The following is a 22,446-nucleotide window of genomic DNA, read 5'->3' on the forward strand; positions in this document are numbered from 1 at the left end:
TAATAAAGGATTGCCTCCCCCTGCCTCCTCCCACATTTGCTTTCAGGAAATGGCTCTACCACTCCTGCAGTTCCCCAGTCGAGCCAGAAGGCTGGGAGTTATTCTCTGCTCATCTCCCTCCCCACCCCCACACCCCATCCACATCCGAGCTGCCCCCTCTTCTCCAGCCCCATCGGCCCTAAGTTTGTTCAGCTCCTTTATTCCAGCAGTAACTTGCTGGTTGGCTCCATCTTACCTCCCTCTGATCTGTCCATCATGTTACCACCTGGAGAGCTTCTTCCCTGCTCCCTTCCCAGGAATGCTCTTGCCTCCTCTTGTCACCTGAAAACAGCCAGCTGTCCTTTACAGATACTGGCAGCATTCTGCACGGGGGGTGGGGGGGTGGGGGGGGGAGTGTGGGGTGGGGGGGATGATCAAGCAGGAAGTCTAAACCCGAAACTCATAACCTTGGCTCCCGTGTAACACCTCCACTTAGATGGTCCCTGGCACTTCAGACTCCGTATGCCCCAGACCACTCCCTCCATTCTTTCCCACACTCCACCCCAAGTGTGCCCCCCCCCCCAGGTAAATAGCACCTCCATCAGGAGTTCGAGCAAGAAACCTGGCTAGCTGTCCCTCGTTCTCGGTTCCCTCTTCACACCTGGAGATCCAGTCCCGCTTTCCCACTGCTCTTTTGTCCACTGGACTTCTCCCCATCTCCATGTAGCGCCCCCCAGTGTCCACGCCAGTGCCTCCAGTGGGGGCACCCAGGTGGCTTCTGAACCCTTCCCTGCTTCCATCTGGCTCCATTCTCCCATGGCCGCCAAATCTTTTGCTTCTTTAGGGTTCTAATTCTTCCTTTCCTGGAGGACCCAAACACACCTGTACACACCTTGTTCTTAAATGATGTATACTTTATACCCTTGTTTTTTTTTTAATGATTGTTATTGATGTATAATTGACACACAATGTTCTATCAGTTCAAAGTGTATGATCCTTGCCTTTTAAAATTGACTGTATGTTTATCTCAGAGACTGGCCCCCGTCAGTATGTAAAGAGCTCCCTTGTCCCTGTGGTTGCCCAGCAGTCTATTGTGTGGGTGACCAACATTCACTCATCAAAGCCCTTCTGTGTTAATGTTGGATTTAGTCACTTATTGAAATTTAGGGCCTTTTTCAATCTTTTGCAACCCTACAATGCTACGACAAATAATCTAGTATATGTTGATTTTGAAGCATATATGTACGGGGTAAGTTCATGGAAGCAAAGTTGCCGAGTCAAAGTAGTGCATTTTTGATTCTGATGAATATTGCCGAATCACTCCCTTTAGGGTTTATACAAATTTATAACTCTACCAGCAAGACAGGAGATGGTCTGTTTCCCACACCTTTGCCAACACCATGTGTTTTCAAACTTGAATCTTTGCCAATCTGGGACACAGAGAATGATTTAAAAAAACGGAACGCAGAAATCAAATCCTATCATTCTCTTGCTTAAAAACTCCTCAGTGGCTTTGCTTAGCGTTGCTGTGAAATCTGATCTCCTTGTCCTGGCCCACATCCCTCTCTCCAGCCTCATCTCTTGCTTCTGCTCCTGTACATCCATTTCTTCTCAGTTCCTTAAACACACTGAGTCCACCAGCCACTCGGGGCCTTTGCACAGACTCTTCCTGCCACCCAGAGCACCTTTCCTCTAGGCCCCAGTTGTTACCCCTCTTAAGGGGGCTCTTTGACTACCTTTAAAAGTCAGTATCCCTGCTCTTTCTTATTACTTCACCTTGTTTCCTTCCTATCATTTATCACAATCAGAAATTACTTATATGTTTACTTTTCTTCCCCACTAGATTTTAAATTTTACCATGCCTGGCTCATACTGGGTGCTCACTCACTGAGAACAAGTTGAAAGAATGTCTGAATAAATAAACGGCTGAGGACTTCTCCCCAGACTCCCAAGGACATCAGGCTTTTCCCATATTCTCCCTCATCCCATTGTGTGTCTTTAAGACGTTGTGCTTCTAAAGCTGGAAGGCTTCCCGTCCCCCAGGTGACTGCATTTCCCAGGTGTCTTCAGCCAGCTAATGTCATTCTTTGGGATCCTTCTGAAGGCAAAATGTGACTCACACCTAGGTCACAGCCGTCACAGGTGTGCCCACAGAAGCAGATTAGAGGCCCCATCAAAGACTCTCTGTAGTTGCCAAAGCAGATCTCAGGCTACAACATGCCGTCTCGGGCAAAGAGACGGATCCCTGGGCTCGTCTGGGTTAATGAGATTATCAAGTCAATCCACTACATTGGAGAGTTTGAAGGCAAGAGTCAAAGTAGGATGTGAACACAGGAAATCAAAGGAACGCTTCATGTGGGAAACAGAAAGCATGTGAGTTCATGGAATGACTCTTGTATGGGTTGAGTTGTGTCTCCCCAGAATCCATATGTTGAAGACCTAACCCTTGAATGTGACTATCCTTGGAAATGGAGTTCTTTCAGAAGTAAGTTGAGGTTACATTGATGCAGGGTGGGCTCTAACCCAATAAGGTGGGTGTCTTTATAAAAAGGAGCGATTTGGACCCAGATGCACACAGGTAGAGCACCATATGAAAGTGAAGACAGAGGAATGCAAAAGATAGCCAGCAAGCCCCCAGAAGCTAGAGGAGAACATGGCACGGAGTTTCTTTTGCATCCCTCAGAAACAACCAACCCTGTTAACACCTTGATCATGAACTTTTAGCTTCCAGAACAGTGGAACAATCCTTTTCTGTTAAGTCACTCAATTTGTGGTTTTGGTTACAGCAGTCCTGGCAAACTAATACAACCAGCAAGCATGTTAGGCTAACTTGGACAGTGTATTTTGCATGCCCAAAGTAAATTTATCCATTTTTCCATCTAAATAAACTCAATCACAAGTGTTTCCTTGCTTGAGTGGTAGAAAGCATATGTGACTTGGGTGGGAGGGCCTGGGGTATAGTCCTGGTGCACATTCCCATTCTGGCTTCAGTAGGCAACAGAGTGAGTGTGTTGCATAAATGATCTCTCCTGTTCCCTTGCTGATCAATGCTTGATGGTTCTGCAGCTCCCACACCATTTCCCCCATGGGCATGGTTACCACCAAACAGTTTGCAAGGCTTAGGGAGCTCAAGGCCAAAAACCTAGCACCCTCAGTGTCAGAGGTAGGACTGTGGAGACCCTTTGCATTTGGACTTGATAACAATATCTCGCTTACTCTTCCTTCCTCTCCTTTCACACTCACAAAACTGCCCTCTCTTTTCCATTCATGTGGAATTCAGTTTTAAACCACTTCAAAATTGTTTCGTCTACCTGGAGACCTCACTTGGGGATGTTAATTCTTAGGAGTCATTTGGGAAACTGTGAAGGCATTCTTAGTTATCACCATGAAATTGGGGGAGGGGTATCAGATTCGCAGGCAAAGGCCAGGGTGCTAAGGATCTCACAGTGTGCAGGGAAAGCTTACATAATAAAAATTCTCCCACCCAAATTTCAATAATGTCTTTGCTGAGAAACACTCATAGGATGGTGTCAAGGAAAGAATATGGACCTTGGACCTTGGTGCCAGGTGATGTCTCAATTACCTATTGCCGTGTAAAAAAATCACCCTAAAACTTAAATGGACTTCAAATAATAATCTTATTATTCTCTCTTACAGTTCTGTGAGTTGACATATCAGCTGGGTGGTTTCACTTGGCATCTCTCATGTAGTTGTAGTCAGATAGTGACTAGGGCTGGAGTCTGCCAAAGGCTCACCTGGTGTCCAAGATGGCGGCTCACTTACATGGTAGGCAGTTGATGCTAGTTAAGCTGGATATTGACTAATGTGCTTTTACATGTGGCTTAGGCATCTCCCAGGAGGATGCTTCTTTCCAAGAGAGAGTGTGCCAGAGGGAATATCCCAAAAGACCAAAGCAAATGCTTCAGGGCTTCTAATGACCTAAGTCTTGAAAGTCACCAAAAATCACCCACATGGTGTTATATTGGTCAAAGCTGACACAAGACCTGCCCAGACTCAAGGGGTAGAGAAATAGACTCCATCTTTTTTTTTTTTTAAGACTTTATTTATTTATGTGACACACACAGAGAAAAATCACAAGTAGGCAGAGACAGAGGGGGAAGCAGGCTCTCCACTGAGCAGAGAGCCCAATGCAGGACTTGATCCCAGGACCCTGAGATCATGACCTGAGCTGAAGGCAGAGGCTTAACCCACTGAGCCACCCAGGTGCCCAAAAGACTCCATCTTTTGATGGAGAAGGGGAAGAAGAGCATGAGGGATTAGTCCATCTTTGAAAATATAATCTATCACAGAGGACTTGGCTTTACATCCCGCCTCTACCACTTACTAAATTAAAGACTTCCATTAAATCTTGTGTTTTCCTTGAAAGAATGGGATAACATGGTAGTAAATGTCTTGAAAGCCTATGGAAACTTTTGCTAGTTGTTACTGTTGGTGTTTTTGTATTAATGGGAATAATGGTCCCAATTCCAGAAAGTCTCATAATGTTATGCATGTATCTGCCATTTTGTTTTTGTTGACTTTATCATTGAAGGATTTGAAAAGCAGCCTTGGTGTGTGTTTGTAAAGCCATCATTTGACCAACATAGGTCCAGCCTTTTTTTCTTTATTGGATTTTTAATTAATTTTTATTGTATCAAAATATACCATCTGTGAAAGTCCCTTGACTTCCTTCCTATCTCATCTTTCTTTCGTTCCCAGAGGCAAAACTGCTCACAACATTCACAGCTTTATTTTTCTTTTCTGGTATTTGCATTCATATTTTTAGATGATAGGCATATACCCTCTCAAGTCACTTATTTTAAATATTTTCCACTAGAGTAAGCAAATATTTTAAATCATTCATCCCGCCCCTTCCTGTGCTTTCTAGCCTTCCAACATAATTGTTTATCAGTTTTTGGTTCAATCCACACACAGCATTTTCATTATGATGATTATGTAAAGTAAACATTGTTCGCTACCTTGGCAAGTAGTGAATTGAGATTTTATTTTATTTTTTCCTCAATGCTTTCTTCTTTCTGGAGTTAATAATTCCTTTATATCTTGCATTTGCTTTGTTTTCCTTAAATATCTACATCTTTCCCTATTTCCAGTAACTCTGCAAACTGATTCAATCATCAGAATTTCCTAGAGAAATTCTTCTTGGAGCCTCAATGCTCTTTTCTAACCCCAACTGGTTGGTTCCGAGGCCTGTCCCATAGCATTCATTCTGGGACTTTCCTTCTCCCCCATCTTGGAAATTCCCTTTGCCCCGATGCATTTTTGGATCCCAAGCCTTCTTCCTCTTTCTTGGTTATGCCCTCATCATGGAGCATCCTCCAGTGGCTTCCCAAGAAAGGGCACATCAAATGTAAACTTTTTTGTATTTTACATGTTAGAAAATGCCTTTATTTTGTCCTCATACTTCTTCAATAGTGTGGCCAGGAATAGAAATCTAGGCTGCAAATAATTTTCCCTGGGGATAATGAAAGCATTTTTCTAAAGTCTTCAAACTTCCAGTGCTACTTTTGAGAAATCCAATGCCATTCTGATTTTTGATCTTTTATATGTAACTTCTGAGTTTTCTCTTTGAAAACTCTTAAGACTTTTTCTTTATCCCTAGAGTTCTAGTGTCACAATGGGGTATCTTGGTCTAGGTCCATTTTCAGCTACCATGCTGGGCATGTTAGCCAAGATTTGTGTCCTTCAGTTCTAGAGCATCTTTTTGTATTATTTCTTTGATAACTTCCTTATCATCATTTTTCTCTCTTCTTCTGAAACTCCTTATTGTATGTTGAACCTCCTGAATTACTCCTCTAATTTTCTTTTTTATTCCTATTCTTCTTCTCTTTGTTTGCTTTCAGGGAAATTTCTGTCACTGTATCATCCAACGCTGATACAGAATTTTTGAAATTTTCACTTCATATATTTGATTTTCAAAAACTCTTTCTTGCTTCGAGTATCCCTTTTTCTTCATATCCTGGGGATGTAGGGTTTTCTCTTATGCCTTCAAAGATATCAAATATACTTTATTTTCAGTTTCTGCTGCTCATTCATCATTTCTGCTTCTTTCATAGATCCTTTTGCTTTCCTGTTTGATTATTTTATTCTCTGTCCTGTTGGATATTTTCCTCTCTGGTGATTGTTGACTGCCACTCAGATTTAAGGTTATGGTCTTAAAGAGCTGATCGAAGTTCTGTGTACATGGATGGGATCTATTCTAGGGTGATCACGTCAACAATGGCTTTTTTGCCTGGAGACTCCTAATGTCAGTATGTGTTGGTCTTTGTCCTGGATTGCGTCAGTTCCTACAGAAAAGAATCTTTCACTCTTCTGCCCCTGTTGATCTTAGGCTAGGAGGAGGACAGGATGAGGCAAGGGAGAAGGGCTCACTTAGATTGCAAACTTTCAGCAAACCCCAGCCTCCCTCTGTAGCTGAAGTCAGTAGCATAGTCTCTCATATTGAGTTTTTCTAGAAAATAACTCTCCTGTCCCCTGCAGGAGGGGGAGTAGGGGTTGGGACCTGCAAGTCTATCTGCCTCTTATAAATACAATAAAAACAATGTCTCTTTTCAGGGCCTACACCATCCAACCCCTTTACAGGATTGCCTTGGTTCTTTGGGCCATTAGCAACTTAGTCCCCTTTGTGGTTTGCTACCCTGCTCCCAAGGCACTCAGTTCAGACTTTCCTCCTTCCTGCTTATTCCTTCACTTTTCTACTATCTTGATACATTGTGATTTGGGGTTACATTATGTCTCCCAACATGTAAGAGACTTCTGAGGACAGACTGGAAATTGCTCTACCCACTGGCTTGAAACCGATGATCTCCGCAGCCCATATAAGTCACTGTTGGGGAAACCTGCCTTTTGCGTAACCCTTAAATCACCAGACCCGTGTATCTCCTCTCCATGGGCTTAGAACTCTAATAACAGCAGCAAACAACGGCCATTTTTAACGCCTACGATGTGCCAAGCACTTTGCATAAATTACCTTTAACCCTCACTACAACCTACAAGGTGAATGTGATTATCCACACCTGACATAAGAGGAAACTGAGGCCCAACCAGTTTCAAAAGCTTGTCCCAGTTCATTCCTTTGGTAAGTGGCAGGGTCAGGATTTGAATCCAGGTCTGTCTGGCCCCAGATTGCCTCCAACAACCAAAGCCTTACAAGTCTACCTCAGGTGGCCCAGTGAATGGCCCTTACATCTTGGGTCTCCGTCCTGACTGACACACTCTTATGCATCTGTGATTAAAAGGCATCCTTTGGCGGTGCAAATAAGGTCCCGCAGGATACATAGTCCATTTGGTTGTTCTCATCTTGTGTGTGTTTGAGGTGAACCTTTCAGGTAAGCAGGCCTTGAATCTGCAGTGTGCAGCCTTGAGCTGATTTTAAAAGAAGCCAGTTCATAGGAAGACTAATGAGACCAGCCACCCTCCCCCAGCCCTGACTCCTGCTGATCTCCAGAGCTGCAGCAGGAGCCCGGTAACCATGGTGATGGTGGCGGTCTGCCCACAGTGGAGGGAGGCGGGCGTGGGGGAGAGGGAACTGGGAAGAAGCCTCCTGCAGGGGATGGGACAAAAGGGTTCCTAGAAGCTCACTTGGCGTGGAGGGTGCGAGTGGGGGGCGGGTGGGAGGCCGTGGGGGCGGGGCTGCTCCCTCAGGAGCACACCCCTGCCTGCCAAGCGCCCACCTGCCTTGCCAGCCTCCCCGGCATTCACGTTCTCACCTCTTTTCCTGACTCACCACGCAGGTGGGTGACTCACAGCGCCTGGGGTGTGAGCGGGGCAGGGGCGGTGCACGGAAGCCTCCCTCTTGGGCTGGGGTGCTCAGTGGGCTCCAAGGGGGAAGGGGTGGTGAGCAGCGTCTGGAGAAGGCAGGCCTGAGGGACCTGAACTTCACTTGGCATGGATTGGGAAGGGGACATGGAGGGCCCACTCTCCTGGCATCTGTCCCCGCCTGCCTCCAACTCCACCATTTCCTGGTTCTTGAGCCTGGAGATCCCATACCCACAGGCAGTGCTTGACAGGGAGGGTGAAGAGGCCTCTGGGCCCACGGCTTGCACGGGGCTGGGGGCCCAAATATAGATCCAGTATCCCCTGAAGGTTACTCCCTTCTCCAGTCCCTTGACAGACTTCCAGTCACCCACAGCATAAAGATACAACTCTGAAAGTGGCTGACATAGCCATCCTCTCCAGTCCTGACTCCTACCTTGGTCCCCTCCACCTTCTGCCCTGGGCCTCCCTGGCCACCTTCCATTCCCCTGCAGCTTTCTTACAGGGCCCTGCTTATGCCCTGATCCCTCCCCGCTTATGCCCTGCTCCCTCCCCGCTTATGCACCTTCAGATATCCTCCACCTGAACATCACTTCCTCCGGAACACCCATATTAGCCTCATGGATCAGTCACTGCTCCCTCTGAGGCCCCCATGAAGCTCCTCTTTGCAGCGTTCCTCACAGCTGCCATGCCTTGATACAATGTGTCTCCCTCCCACCCCACTGGAAGGGCCCGGAGAGGAGGGCCAGGCCTTTGTCTCTGCTCCCACTGGATTCCCTGCCTCTTGCACAGTGTCTGGCAGATGATTGTCACTCAACAGAGAGGGAGGGAGGGACAGCTTGAGTAGACAGCTGATGCAGCTCTCCCCCTCCCCTCCCACACCTGCCCCCCGACTGGGAGGCAGAAACCAATGTGACATTTCTCCAGACCTCTTGTTCTCCCCCTCGCACCACAGGCTATGATGGTGAAACTACTATGACTGGGGACTTGGGCTCCTCAAACAAAATGATCACTTGTCTTCCTCTCAAAAATGTGTTTCTTGAAGGTAAGAGCAGCTAACACTTCCAGCATGAAAGAAGTGTTTCTTGAGTGGCCCCCCCTCGCCCCCACCATTTGGCTCACATTTCAGAGCGAGCTTTCTTTCCTGCAACCACCAGGCCTGGTTCCTATGTCACCCAGCTGTCTGATTTCTCAGGATAACGTGCCCCTAAAGGCCACCAACACACAAGGGTCTTATGGGAAAGGGCAGGAACGACTTCTGGGGTCAGACTCCCCTAAATCCTGATGGTGGGGCTTCCTGCTCGGGGAGATGGAGATGACTGGAGGTTTAAGAGGCCCTTTTCTCAAGTGTGTAAAGAAACTGGTACCCCTTAGCCCTGCAATCCCAGTCCAGGTCCCTGCAAAGGGCTCCAGGGCATGAGTCACCTCTGATAAACCCAGGTAGGAGGGATTTTGATAAGATAGAAGAAAGGGTGTTTACACAGGGCCCTTCGATATTGGGTGGGTCTGTTTGGTGTGCAGGCCAAAGAACATCCTTTGGAAAAGCAAGGAAGTCCTACTTGAAACAAGAGGGAAGGCAGAGCAACTGACTGCCTCCTGCTGATGTGTCCTTGAACTTCTTTTTTTTTTTTTTTTAAGGATTTTATTTATTTAATTGACAGAGATCACAAGTAGGCAGAGAGACAGGCAGAGAGAGAGGGGGAAGCAGGCTCCCCGCCAAGCAGAGAGCCCGATGTGGGGCTCGATTCCAGGATCCTGGGATCATGACCTGAGCCGAAGGCAGAGGCTTTAACCCACTGAGCCACCCAGGCACCCCAACCTTGAACTTCTTTTAAACGGGTTCTGAGCCCCTCTTATAAAAGAAAGGTGTCTGAATGCATAATGCAAATCAAATGCATTCTCTAACTATATGACTTTGGGTAAATCATTTCACTTCTCTGCTTGATAAACTGCTTCAAAGCCAACTCGGAGGACCTGTTGGGAACCCTTTCACTCTAATAAATATTTCTGGATTCATTAATGTCTCCTCTGTCATGTACTTGAGTTTAAGTCTCTATTCTAGCATTTGCTGATTTTCCACATCTGTAAAATGGAGCCTCATCCCAGGGCTCTGTGGGTCTCCAGCCCGGTGCCCCATTTCTGGAACGAAGGAGAGGCTGTTTGTTAGTCACTGTTCCCCCACCCTTCTCCACCTTCCAGTAAGTGTGGAATGGGCTGTCGCAGGTATTTGGAGACCATGTAGTACGTTTCTGAGAGGAAATTCCTGGCTTGTTAAGAATATAATCCAGGAAGCCTGAAGATTGTTCCTTTCCTCAACAGGGGCTGGACCTAGCTAGAGGCCTTCAGTCTTGGACCCACAGAATGCTTTGATGTGAAAGCCTGTTTCAGACAAACCAGTACTCCAAGAACCAGCAGGACTGGGAAAGCCCATCTGAGCAGAGGCAGGGGAAACACAGGTGGGGGGAGCCCTGTTCACAGGCCAGCCCTAGAAACAATGCCAAAGCCCATAAAACTAGAGTCAAGCCTCGAGTTCTCAGCGGTGGCCTGCCCCACCCTCCTGGTGTAACATACAAGGAAACAGGTTCACAGAGGTGAGTTGAACCACCCGGGATCACCCGGAGAGTGGGTGGCCAAGCTGAGACAAGAGCTCAGTTTTGCCACCAGGGAGAGGTTGCCTTTGGACCTTAGTTACCCATTGTAAGTTCTTCTGAAGCATAGCGCCCTGCTCATTTCCGTCAAGGATTAACAGGGAACTGAGGTATGAAGTCCAGAGGGTTGGAGCTAATTTTCGGAGCAGTGACTTCCTTTGAGCTTATGAGCTTACACGCACAGTATAGCAAAATGTAGCTTTAGGTCAACAGGGAAGACCGTCTTATCAATCATGAAAGGTCATTTCTAACTCTTAAGTTTCTGTTTGATTAGTTTGTTTGTTTTCAATATTAGCCAAAGATAACCATTCATCTCTAGACCTCTTGAGACTCAGCCAATGTGTCAAAGATCTCACTGAATTGGCAATAGATACTGTGATGAGAAGGAATACCAGGGTCCCTCAGGGCCCAGCGTGTGGCCGCCCACACATCTGCACCCCCACCTCCCTGCAAAGGCCCAAAGAGAGACTATCACAGGTGACTGACAAGCAGTGTCAAGTATAAATCTCCTAGGAATACCCTGGAATAAGCTGGTTTCTCATGAAACTGTGGTGGAAGCAGAGCAAGTCTGAGTTTCTCCTTTTTTATCAGAGACTAGGAAAGGGCCCACAGGACTGGGGTTCTCCATCTCCTGGAGTGGGAGCAGGACTCTCTGGGCTCTCCCGGCCCTGTGATAGAAGTAAGTGGAAAAGTTGTATTTGTCGGGTCCTGGAGGATATGATATGGTCTCCCAGGGAAAAAACCTCCAACGCAGGGCAACAGGAAGGGAGTCATTGCTCCATTCAAGGGTAGCCCCACAAACCTTAACTCCCCAAACCACAGGTGGTACCCAGGGTGAGGAGTGGTTAGAAGATAAAGAAGAAGAGGTTGGGGTCCTGGGGGCTGGAGGCCACTGCTCTCAGAACAGATGGAGCTGCGAGAAGATGGCACAGCCTGGCAGGGACAATTGAGCATAGGGAGTGAGATTCTGTTCAAAAAACTTAAGAGAAACTCCCAAGTTTCCTTTTAGGCTCTTCTTAGATAAGAGGACTAAGTTGCCAACAGACCTCAGGGGACATGGAGCAGAGAGACAGGGTGGTAGGAATGAACCAAATTATAGAACATATAGTGTCCAAGTTAAAAGCCCAGGCCCAGGAATGCGACCTGTGTTGAATCTCAGCTCCTGCACTTACTAGATATGTAAAGGGATGGGGCAGATGTCTAACCTTTGGTTTTCTCAACTGAAAAATTGGGACAAGAACACCCACCTAATGTTGATTAAATGACATCAGATATAGGAAGTCACATATCTTATTGCAATGCCTAGTATGTTAGAGTGGTCGTATTGGTTATCTGTTGCTGCATAACAAATTACCCTCAGACTTCGTGACTTTAAACAACAAACATTTACTATCCACAGCTTCTGTGAGTCAGGAATCTGGGCACAGTTTAGCTGGACACTTCTGCCTCAGAACTTCTCAAGAGATTGTAGTCAAGCGATTGGCAAAGAGGTCTCATCCACAGGCTCGGCTCTTGTGGGGAAGGGACACATCCAGGCTCACTAACATGGGTGTTGGCAGGCCTCAGTCCCTCACCATGTGGTCCTCTACACAGGGCTGCCTCATGACATGGCAGCTGGTTTTCTTCAGGGCACACAATCCAAGAAAGAACAACAGCAAGAGAGAAAAGTGCCCAAGAAAGAAGCCATAGTCTTTGTAAAATCTAATCTCAGAAGGGGACCCCATTACTTCAGATATAGTCTCCTCATTCTATTCATTAGGTCAATAGATGCAATCCATACTCAAGGGGAGGAGTTACATAGAGCATGAAGATCAGGAAGCAGAGTTCACTGACAACCATCTTAGAGAATGCCTACTACACTGTTTAACATTGCCTATTTTTATTATTCCTTTTATTCTCCAAATAATTCTCCAGTGATGCCACTACAAGTTTTTTTTTAAGATTTTTAAAAAAAGATTTTATTTATTTATTTGACAGACAGAGATCACAAGTAGGCAGAGAGTCAGGCAGAGAGAGAGGAGGAAGCAGGCTCCCTGCCGAGCAGAGAGCCTGATGTGGGGCTCGATTCCAGGACCCTGGGATCATGAACCGAGCTGAAGGCAGAGGCTTTAACCCACTGAGCCACCCAGGCACCCCCACCACTACAAGTTTTATTGCTTCCATTCTTTCTGCCAGAAATGCCTGCTTCCAAATCTTTACATTTTCCAATCCTACCCATCTTGCAAGGCCAGACTCAAATGGTACTTTCATGAAGTCTTGGTTAACTGCCGCCTTGTAGGAAGTAGCTGTTTTCTTCTCTGAGGTCTAAGAGGGAAGGGTTTGATGGGGGAAAGTGACTAAGGACCCCTCTGTGGTGCTCAAGATAAATGCAATGACACTTAAAAGAAGGAAGAAGGTAACTCAAATACATTCCATGTGTTTTTTCTCAAAAATAGGCTATTGTGGGGCACCTGGGTGGCTCAGTGGGTTAAAGCCTCTGCCTTCCGCTCAGGTCATGATCCCAGGGTCCTGGGATCGAGTCCCGAATCGGGCTCTCTGCTCAGCAGGGAGCCTGCTTCCCCCCTCTCTCTGCCTGACTCTCTGCCTACTTGTGCTCTCTGTCTGTCAAATAAATAAATAAAATATATTAAAAAAAAATAGGCTACTGGGACGCCTGAGTGGCTCAGTGGGTTAAGCCTCTGCTTTCGGCTCAGGTCATGATCTCAGGGTCCTGGGATCGAGCCCCGCATCAGGTTCTCTGCTCAGCAGGGAGTCTGCTTCCTCCTCTCTCTCTGACTGCCTCTCTGCCTACTCGTGATCTCTCTCTGTCAAATAAATAAATAAAATCTTTTAAAAAAATTAAAAAAAAATAGGCTACTGGTTTTGGCATTCTGGATCAATGAGGGCACCAGCTCTGTTAGACTACTGCAGAAACTGCTTTCATATTTCTGCTTGTTCTGGGCTGGGAGAGCACCTACCCATTTGCTGACCTTAGGACTAGGCTTTGCTAATAAAGAAGATGTGGGTCAAAAAAAAAAAAAAAAAAAAAAAAAAGGTTCTTCTGTAGGTATGCTCCTATAGCTCCAAAAGCAAACACACAGCCTTCTGCCTACCATGGAAGTAAGTCATTTGGGAAATAAATTGAACTGTGGTGGTTTGTTCTTCTATCCATGATTTCTCTCATAAGTTTGAAAATCCCATCTCCCAACAAGTTTCTGTTAGGCCTGAGCAGAGCCTTATCCCATACCAAAATGCTCTTCTGTGATGAGTCAAGGCATCTCAAAAGGATGAACTGCCATAGGGTTTCCATGGGGGTCATGGGCTGCTAAGGAAGAGACAAAGCCAGGGCAGCAAATGTGCCTTATGTGGAGTCAAGGGTCCAAATGGAGCCAAATCAGCTTGAGTAAAGGGATATCAGGTGAACTCAGGGAAAGGGAAGAAAATCTGCATGTATTATCCAATGGCTGTGTGCCAGACTGAGCAGCTAATAGCCATGACATTATTGAATCATCAAGAAAGCCTGCGGAGGTAGAGGGTATTTTCCGGACTTTACAGATAAGGAAACAGATTCAGTGACGTGAGTTGGCCTCCCCCAGGTTATACCAACAGGAGAGCACAAGACAGCTTGACTCAATGCCTATGTTTGTTCCATGATCTCCTCTTACAAATGATTGTGGAAAGACAAAGGGAAAGGCAGGGCTATAAAACAAGCTAACTAAAGTGACTCCAAAAATAGCTATTACAGACCAAACATGAAGTTTCATTTAGATCTCCAAGTTCCCAAATCGAATTGTAGCAAGGCTTCTTTTACTGTTCCTGAGTTGCAAAAAAGCAGTTTTCCATAGTGACAACCTGGGGAAAAGGGTGGGAAAAAATGTTTAGTATGAGTAATAACAAGACCTCCATAGCCCCCTGCCCCCCCGTTACCACCCCATATTTATCAGAAGATACATATTAAAAGTGATAACACAATGAGAGAGCAAACAGGATGGAAAATCTCAATCTAATTATCAGCTTCTATTCTTATGTGAACCCCATCCCCTGCTCTTCTTACTCCTTGTTATGCCATCTTTCTGTTCTTTTAAGATTGGGCCCAATTTCCTGTCCCAAAGGAGATGTCTCCCAGAAGGAAGTAGAAGACTCAAGCCAGGAGAAGACACAGGACTGATTCAAGGCTGTGGGGTAAGATCATCTTAAAATGGTTGATGCCAATCCATTTCTGCTCACCTCAACTTGATGATGTGGATTGGTTTAAACAGCTATTGAGTCTTTTTGGGGGTGTGGTTATGGAGAAACCAGGAGGTCTAGAAGAGCCCACCTAAGGCAATATGTCAGCATTTGTCCTTTGATCTTCTCAACAAACATTCAGTTAGCACAAATTCTCTACCAAGCACAGAGCTGATAGGTACAGTGGGACTCAACTGTGTGGAGACTCGGACCCTATCCTCAAAAGATCTAAAATTCTATAGAAGAGATATAATGTGCATATGTCACTTAAAAATAAGACTGCATGTTATACATTCCTTTTTGAAAAATAGAATCAAGTTAGTATTCCTTAAAAAGGAAGGAAATTCCAGAGCACCTGGATGGCTCAGTCAGTTGAATGTCCAATTCTTGATTTCAGTTCAGGTCTTGATCTCAGGGTTATGAGTTCAAGCCTTGCATTGGGCTCCATGCTTGGTGTGGAGCCTACTTTAAAAAAAAAAAAAAGGGAAGAAAATTCTGATATATGTAATAACTTGAGGACATTATTGTAAGTGAAGTATGCCAATTACAAAAAGATAAATACTGTATGATTTCACTTATAGGAGGTACCTAAAGTAGTTAGATTCATCAAGACAGAAAGTAGATGGTGGTTGCCGGTAGAATGGCGAGGTGTTGCTTAATGGGCACAGAGTTTCAGTTTTGCAAGATGAAAAAGTTCTGAGAAAAAAAAAAAGTTCTGGAGATTGCGCAACAATGTGAAAACACTTAACACTTTTGAAGTGTACTCTTAAAAATGTCTAAGTTGGTAAAATATGTGTATTTTACTCTGACTAAATATAAAAAAAAGTTTTAATGGAAAAAGTTGCTACTGACTTGCAAAAGATGAAGCAATTATATATGTAGCTAGAGATACCAAAGATGTCTTTGGGGGGGGGCTTTAACTGAGCCCCCTTTAGAATAGAAGGCCTAGAGATGGACAGAAAAAAGGTCCTTCCAGGTGAACAAAGAAGCAGAAGCAAAGGCACATCTTTAAAAAAAAAAAAAAATCCAGAAATTTCTCTCTTCCATTGCCTCAGCCCTTAACAGACATTTTTCCAGTGATCAAACCTCTGGAGCCTCTGTCTGTGACTCTCTCCTGTGACATCTCAGCAAGGCCTGGCTCTCCTGCCTTCTCCTGCCCTTCATCTCTTCCCCTCTTTCTGTGCATGCCTCTTCCTGTCTCTTGTTCTCACTCTCTCTCTGGTGTCTTTTGAACCTTCTAAAATGAAATCCTTGACAAAGGTTTGCTTTCAGCCCAGAAGTAACCTTCCTTGAGGTCTCTTCAGCAACAGAAAATACCCAGAGACTCTCACACCTTTATTAGCAGACCTTGTTTTGTTGTTCTTTTCCTCCCTGGATACCAGAAGCTTCAGAAGAAATGACCTCATCTCCTACAACAGGCAGCTCTCGATTGTAAGAACGGTCTTTCTGACAGACACTTCCATTGCCAATTCTCCCAGATTAACAGCGGTTTCATAGAACAGCACTCTGACAGGGAGGGAAAGGAAGGGAGGCAGACTTATACTTAATTCGTGAACAGCGTCAAGAGGAGGATGGATTCTGCCGAGAATGTCTTCATCTTTGGAAGGATTATTAAAGTCAGAGCTTATTCCTCATGTGAATCATCGAGATTTAAGGCAAGAATCCTTTTGTATGAGAACGGTAACCAAGCGCAAGGAAGGCTCAGGAAGACAGCCTCCCAGGCTGGGCTGTAGGCCCTCCTGCATGGGCTGGGGGATTCAGGGCGGGCTAGCCGATGGTTCATTTGATCAGGGAGGAGGCCTAGTCCTCACTTCCCGGTCCCCGAAGTGTGGACTCACGTAGCGGGAATGCCAGAAACGTGTGGCGGGGGAGCCCATCAGGTTGACCAGAAGCATCGTCCTGCTTCGCTCGGCCCAATGTAATTTGGACAGGCTGCCCCATCTGCAGTTAGAAAATTACTTGTCTTCAGTTTCCTGTCTTTTCATCAGGTCCTTCATTTTTAATTGTTACCTTTGGTTCTGAGTGAGGAGGACACGTGCCATTTTGGGGGGGGTAAATATAGACCAGGCTGAACATAGCACGCTGGGCATCATCACAGGTCCTGACTCCTCCCCTTGGTGTCTCCACGCTGGAGAATTCACGTGGCCCTTTTCCTCAGCCCTTCAGCTCTGTCTAGACAGCTTTCAAGTCATCAAATGCTGGAAAGAAGGCCAAAATGAGTGCGAACATTTACTCTGCTGGGATTGATCACTTTGGAGGTGAAGGTTGCAGGGCGTGGGGAGGGATCTCATTCAGGGACCGCGGTCTTTTCTTTGGTGTCTATTTAACTCCATTAAAGATGATCACAACAAAATCATGGGATGTCAGCCCTGGGGGGCATCTTGGATGTCATCTTAGCCAAGCCCCGTATGATGCAAGAACCCTCCCGAAGCATCGTGGCTGGCTGTTGCTGGCTCAAACAGTCAGACATTTTCCCTGATGGAGCGCAGACTCCTTTTAGGAGAGAACTCACTCTTCCTTAGACTAAATGAAAACTATAATCTGCGTGTTGAATAGCTTCCACCCACAGACACTGATGCCAGGCGTATATGTTTGTTGACTGACCACCTGACTGGCTGGCTGACTGAATCAGTAACTGAGCAGAGTCCGTTGGCACAAGGAGAACAGGGCAGGAGAGAAAGCGGTGGCAGTGGTGACTGGTAGTGGGATGAGTAGGAAGGGAGGAGCAAAGCACATTTTTCTTGAAGGGTTTTGTTTTTTTTTTCCTCTCTCTCTTTGGTGGATAATAGAGGAGAAGGCATGATTGTCCCAGCAAATGTTTTCATTCCCTCACATCTTCTAAACAAACCAACAACCCCTCCCAACCCAAGCCATCTAATTTGTAAGTAAATCACATTTCACATTTATGAAATGAATTAAATTACTTTTGATGAGTGAAAAGTGACTAGAGCTAAGTAGTGCCTATTTTCCTAAATTTCCTAATACTTTGTCGTGACATCTTTCCCTCCCTCTCTCTGTCTCTCTCCGTCTGTCTGTCTGTCTGTTTCACACACACACACACACACACCCTCCAGAGCTTACAGATCGTGTCTTCTGGCCTCCTCAGAGCGAGCAAGCTAGCTAGCTAGAGCCACTCACAGTGACCTTTGCTTTAACTCCGTCACTCTCCCCCTCTGCCTCTCCGTCCTCAAACAGCTGCCCCCCTGCCCATTAGGAGGGCTCAAGGCCCTCCCTGCCTCCTCCCACCCCCGCGCACCCCTCCACAGCTCCCTATTCTGGCAGGGCTGTTGGGTTAGAGCTGGAGCCTCCTCGCAGACATCAGACAGGCAGCAAACATGCTTTGCTTTGTTCCTGCTGCCGTGTGGGAGGGCTGGGGAGGATCCCCAGGGCACAGGCTGCAAGCGCTCCCCTGAATCTCAAAATGAAGACAGCTCACACCGGCTTGCTTGCACAGCTTCTCATGTTGCTCCTGGATCTGGGATCCCATAATCCATGGGAGCTGCTGATACTGTGGCTGCCACTGGTATTCTGGATCCTTCCCAGATAGGTCATCTCCTTTATGGCAGGCCCCTGGTCACCCAGTATCTGGAACTGTGATGCCCCAGCGGCCAGAGCCAAGTGAGATGGCCAGTAGGGAACTGTACACCGTTCTCCAGCCTCAAGGACAGCTGAGCCAGATAATACTGGCTTTGGTAATTGAGCTACAAATAGACCCTTGGCTTTTTGCCTTTCCTTTTGCAGATAACTGGAGCTATAACTCATCAAAAATCTACAAGACTATCTCTGTGCCCTGGTCCTTAGACACAGAATTCTCAGGGTGGAAAGGACCCTAGATGTGAACCAAGGTTTATGGGGCTCCTAGTATGCCCTCACCTTCTGCTGGCAGGTTTACTTCCACTCATCCAATACAGAATGACTTTTTCAATCCCGTGCACTGAAATAGGTCGTTCCATCAGCACTTTGTTAAACCAAATATTCCGGGATGATTTTCACGTGGCTCTGTTCTGCAGTTAGCAGGTGTCCTGCCTGTCTGTCCCCTCAGACTGGGAGCTCCGTGAGGGCAGGCCACAGAGCTCCCAGCACGGGCTCTGATACCCAGGGGCTCAACAAAGGCAAGTGCGGAGGAATTCCGGTCTGCTGCGCTCCCTTCCACTGGACCCAGAAATAGCCACATATCCTCAGCAGAGGGAGTCTGGCCTCCATGGCCATGGCCCCCACGTACAGATGGTGAGACGTGGATAGAAGAATCAGAGTGTGTTCCAGGCGCCCTGTCAGAACCATATCGACAGTACAGAGGGGGCTACGCCCAAGTCTTACAGTTGTCCTCCTCTGTATGACCTTAGCTTAGTGACAGGAAGCCACATGCTTCCTTTGGCCTGAGACGCCTAGAGCAGCATCTCTCCGCCTAGAGCAGCATCTCTCCTCCCATTAAGTGTTAGCAGATTGGCAGCCACACCTCTCTCATTTTGCTGGATAATTTCCATTTTAGGTATTCTGCCCCCATTGTTCCTGTCCATTCACGTGTGTGTGTCAGACTGTGCTATTTCCGGTTTGGAAAGCAGAGTTTGGAATTCCACTCTCGAAGAATCATTCGGATCTGGTGGGTCATACATCCCCTGGGATCATTCGGGTTCCTTCTAAAGCCGAGACACCGAGAGAAGAATTCACGTGCAAATAGTGTATTGGGCAGGTGCTGAGAAAACCAGAGGAAATGCGGAGAGAGCTAAGAAAGCGAAGGCAGAGCTAATGACCGAGGGGTCGGTGACCTAGCCAGCTACCCAGGTGGGTGACAGGGGCTTACTCCTGTCAGGGAAAATCTGGGGCTCCCGGTCAAACTGTGTTCAGCTCACCTGGAGAGGGCGGGGCCGGGGTATTCTTCAGTGGCACTCATCAGTCATTGGTTGCAGGATGCTCCCTGCACACCCCCCCACCCCGGGGGCCACTCTCAACCTGCCATCAGTTAGCAGTCACAGACGGTGCTTCAGTGGCAAGGGGAAGTCCCCAGGCAGCAAGACGCTGATGCTGGCAGGTGGCAGCTGCAGTGGTGTGCGTGGGCTTCTAAGAGCCGAGAGAGGTGGTGGGGTGACTGGTCAAGTATTCTACACCTTCTTCCCTCTAGGAGATGCGACTGCAATGAGGGGCTGTGGCTTGTAATGACTGAGCAAAGCCCTTTAGGAACAGGACCCAGGATATAAATCAGTGGCTAGAGGGATCAAAGATACAGATACTGAAAAATGTGGTAGGTAGGTGCTAATGCCAGCTCTTCGTGCCTCTTGATTCTGTGTGGTCTGGTCTGCTTAGTCCTGCAGGAACAGGAGGTAAGGTGGGCAGGGCTGTTTCTAACAAGTGGGTGGGTGTGCCTGACCCCAGTCAGAGGCCTGGAGTCTGTGTGGCAGAGTTTCATTGGGACTTTAGCAGGAGAACACAAGAGAAATAAGGAAAGGTGATGAGTTGGGGACTAACAACAAATATCTATTGCAGGACAGCCCTTCCCAGTCATTATCTTATTCCCGACTCACAGCAAACCCTCAAGATCAGCATGTGACCTCTGAGGTGGCCATGGGGGCTAGCACCTACTCAGAATGGCATCCTCTTCTAATGGGCAGTGTTAACTTAAACTAGACCACACGGAAGGGCAAAGGCTACCCATCATGGTCCTCCATCAATCTGGCCCCAGAGACTGCATGGATTTCTGTTCACCCTGGTTTTCCGAATAGAGTATCCTAAAGCTCAGAAAGGTTAGGTAATGTGCCTGAGCCACACGCCTGCCCAGTGCTAGAGCTAGAAGACCTCCCCCGCCCCATGCCCATGACCCCACCATGTCTGTCTGGCTCTGAAGGCAGGGCTCTGGATCTTTAGGTCAGTTGCAATGACAGTGTGGTGGGCTAGTGCCAATGATGAGCTAGGGCTGGCTTTTACTTGCAAGAGACCATCATTAATATTCAAAAATTTTGCAAGCCAGTTATCATCATGTTGTTAGCTTGGGAGCATTTACACCACGGAGATTGGCAGATAATACAAAATCAGGGTTTCCTCCCACCTGATGTTAAACATTAAACACCTATATCTTGGAAGTTCATTTCTTTCCCGGGCCCAAAAAGGACATTCTCAGTATCACTCTTGGAGTGAGTACTGGTCCAGCATCCACCAGATGTTTGAGCCTGGTAAGAGAGGTCTCAGAAAGGCACAGGTACTCGGTTGGGCCTTTCTCAGCCTGGAATCAAGGGCAAGAACAAAGCCCCTTCTGCTTTTGACCTTACCCAGCTCAGCTCAGCTTGAGACTCACAGTGAGCGTACACTGCCTGACTTGGCGATGAAGCAAGACTTGCATCCAGGACTGTCTCACCCAGGAGAGGGGGAAGAGTTTTAGGGGACTCAAGTGTCATCACCCCCAACTTGCTTATGGAGTCTCCTATGGAAAAAGGAGAAGGGAAGTCTCTTCCTATAGGATGGATGGGGAACCGGGCTGTCATGGCCATGAGCATGCATTCCTCTGGCTTGTCCTCGTCATTCCTAGGCTGAGGTTGTCACAGCACTTATTTCTAAGATCAGATCTTCTCACGTCATATTGGGCCGTGACCACTGAAAACGGAAGTCAATGACACATTTTGAAGGAACAAACATTATTTCCTGAAAGCAACATCCAAAACCAGATATTATACCCTGTGTGTGTGTGTTCCTTTGGTTGAGTTTTCTTTGTTATTTTTCCAGGACTTGGGAGAGTCCTCTGGAAAAGCAAAGGTAGAGGACTTTGTGGGCTTCAACCAGAAACCAGGACAGAACAAGTCAGAGGGGCACAGAGGTCTCTGGGCCAAAGAGGAAACCGGGGGAGATGGGTTGATTCCTCCAGGCCATGAGGGTCCTTGCAGAAGGCACAATTTCCAAAGCTAACATTTCCCTAAATGCTTGCCTGACAGCTTGGCCAAAATCCAGCTCAAAAAATGCATTTGAAAATTTTCAGACAACTTAGATAATTTTACTTAGAACTGGAAATAAGTGACCTTGGGCTAAAACTTCTCCAGCCCAACAGAACGATTCAAGTGCACGTGTCAGGGCTGATATTTAATCTGCTCTCAGCACCCAAGACAGCAGAACAATCCCTCTTTTCAAACTTCCTCAGCCTTCTCCCCTCACAGAACCTTCCAGGGCTCAACAATTTGGACTTTAAAAATGCTAGCTATTCTAGCTTATTATCTCCCAGTACAGCGCTACAAGAGCCAGAGTCCCATCTCTTGCCTTCTGCCCTAGCAGCTGTGGGTCTTGTAGCTCCCATCAGTGTAACAGGGACCGTATAAGCCACTCAAGTGAAAATCTAAAATTAAATGGCCAGGCACCACTCTGCCTTTTGACTCAACTGAAAGAAGAGGATCCTGATGCTTTCTTTAATTTCCCAGGGGCACTCAGGAGGCAGGCATCTCCGAAGCAATAAGTTTCCCTAGGTGTTAAGACTCAGGTACATGAAAACCCCTTGAAATGATGCAGCATGGTGGCTCTTGGTCCCATCGGAGCCATGACTCCCCAGCTCTGGGAGGACAGCCTTAAAATGTGCTTTCCGCTTATCTATCCAAATCCCTGACACTTGTACCCTATCTGTCTTCACGACTCATACTAGGGTGATAAACCATCTACTCTCAGGGACATGTTCAATATCTGTTACATTTCTCAACCTCTTTGGTTCTAAGTTATCAGAGGTGTTGTTTGACTTCCTCACATATGTGAATGCAGAGTTTGAACCTTCCAAGTTGACTCATTACCCTCTGCAACATTTCCAACCCATTTCTTAAGGGACCTTGTTGAAAACCTTTGGACTTTTGAGGTCTTTTTTAGCCAAGATAATTTT

The sequence above is a fragment of the Lontra canadensis genome, unplaced genomic scaffold (assembly GCF_010015895.1).
Source record: "Lontra canadensis isolate GAN:19392208 unplaced genomic scaffold, GSC_riverotter_1.0 scaffold15, whole genome shotgun sequence".
NCBI classification, from domain to species: Eukaryota; Metazoa; Chordata; class Mammalia; order Carnivora; family Mustelidae; genus Lontra; species Lontra canadensis.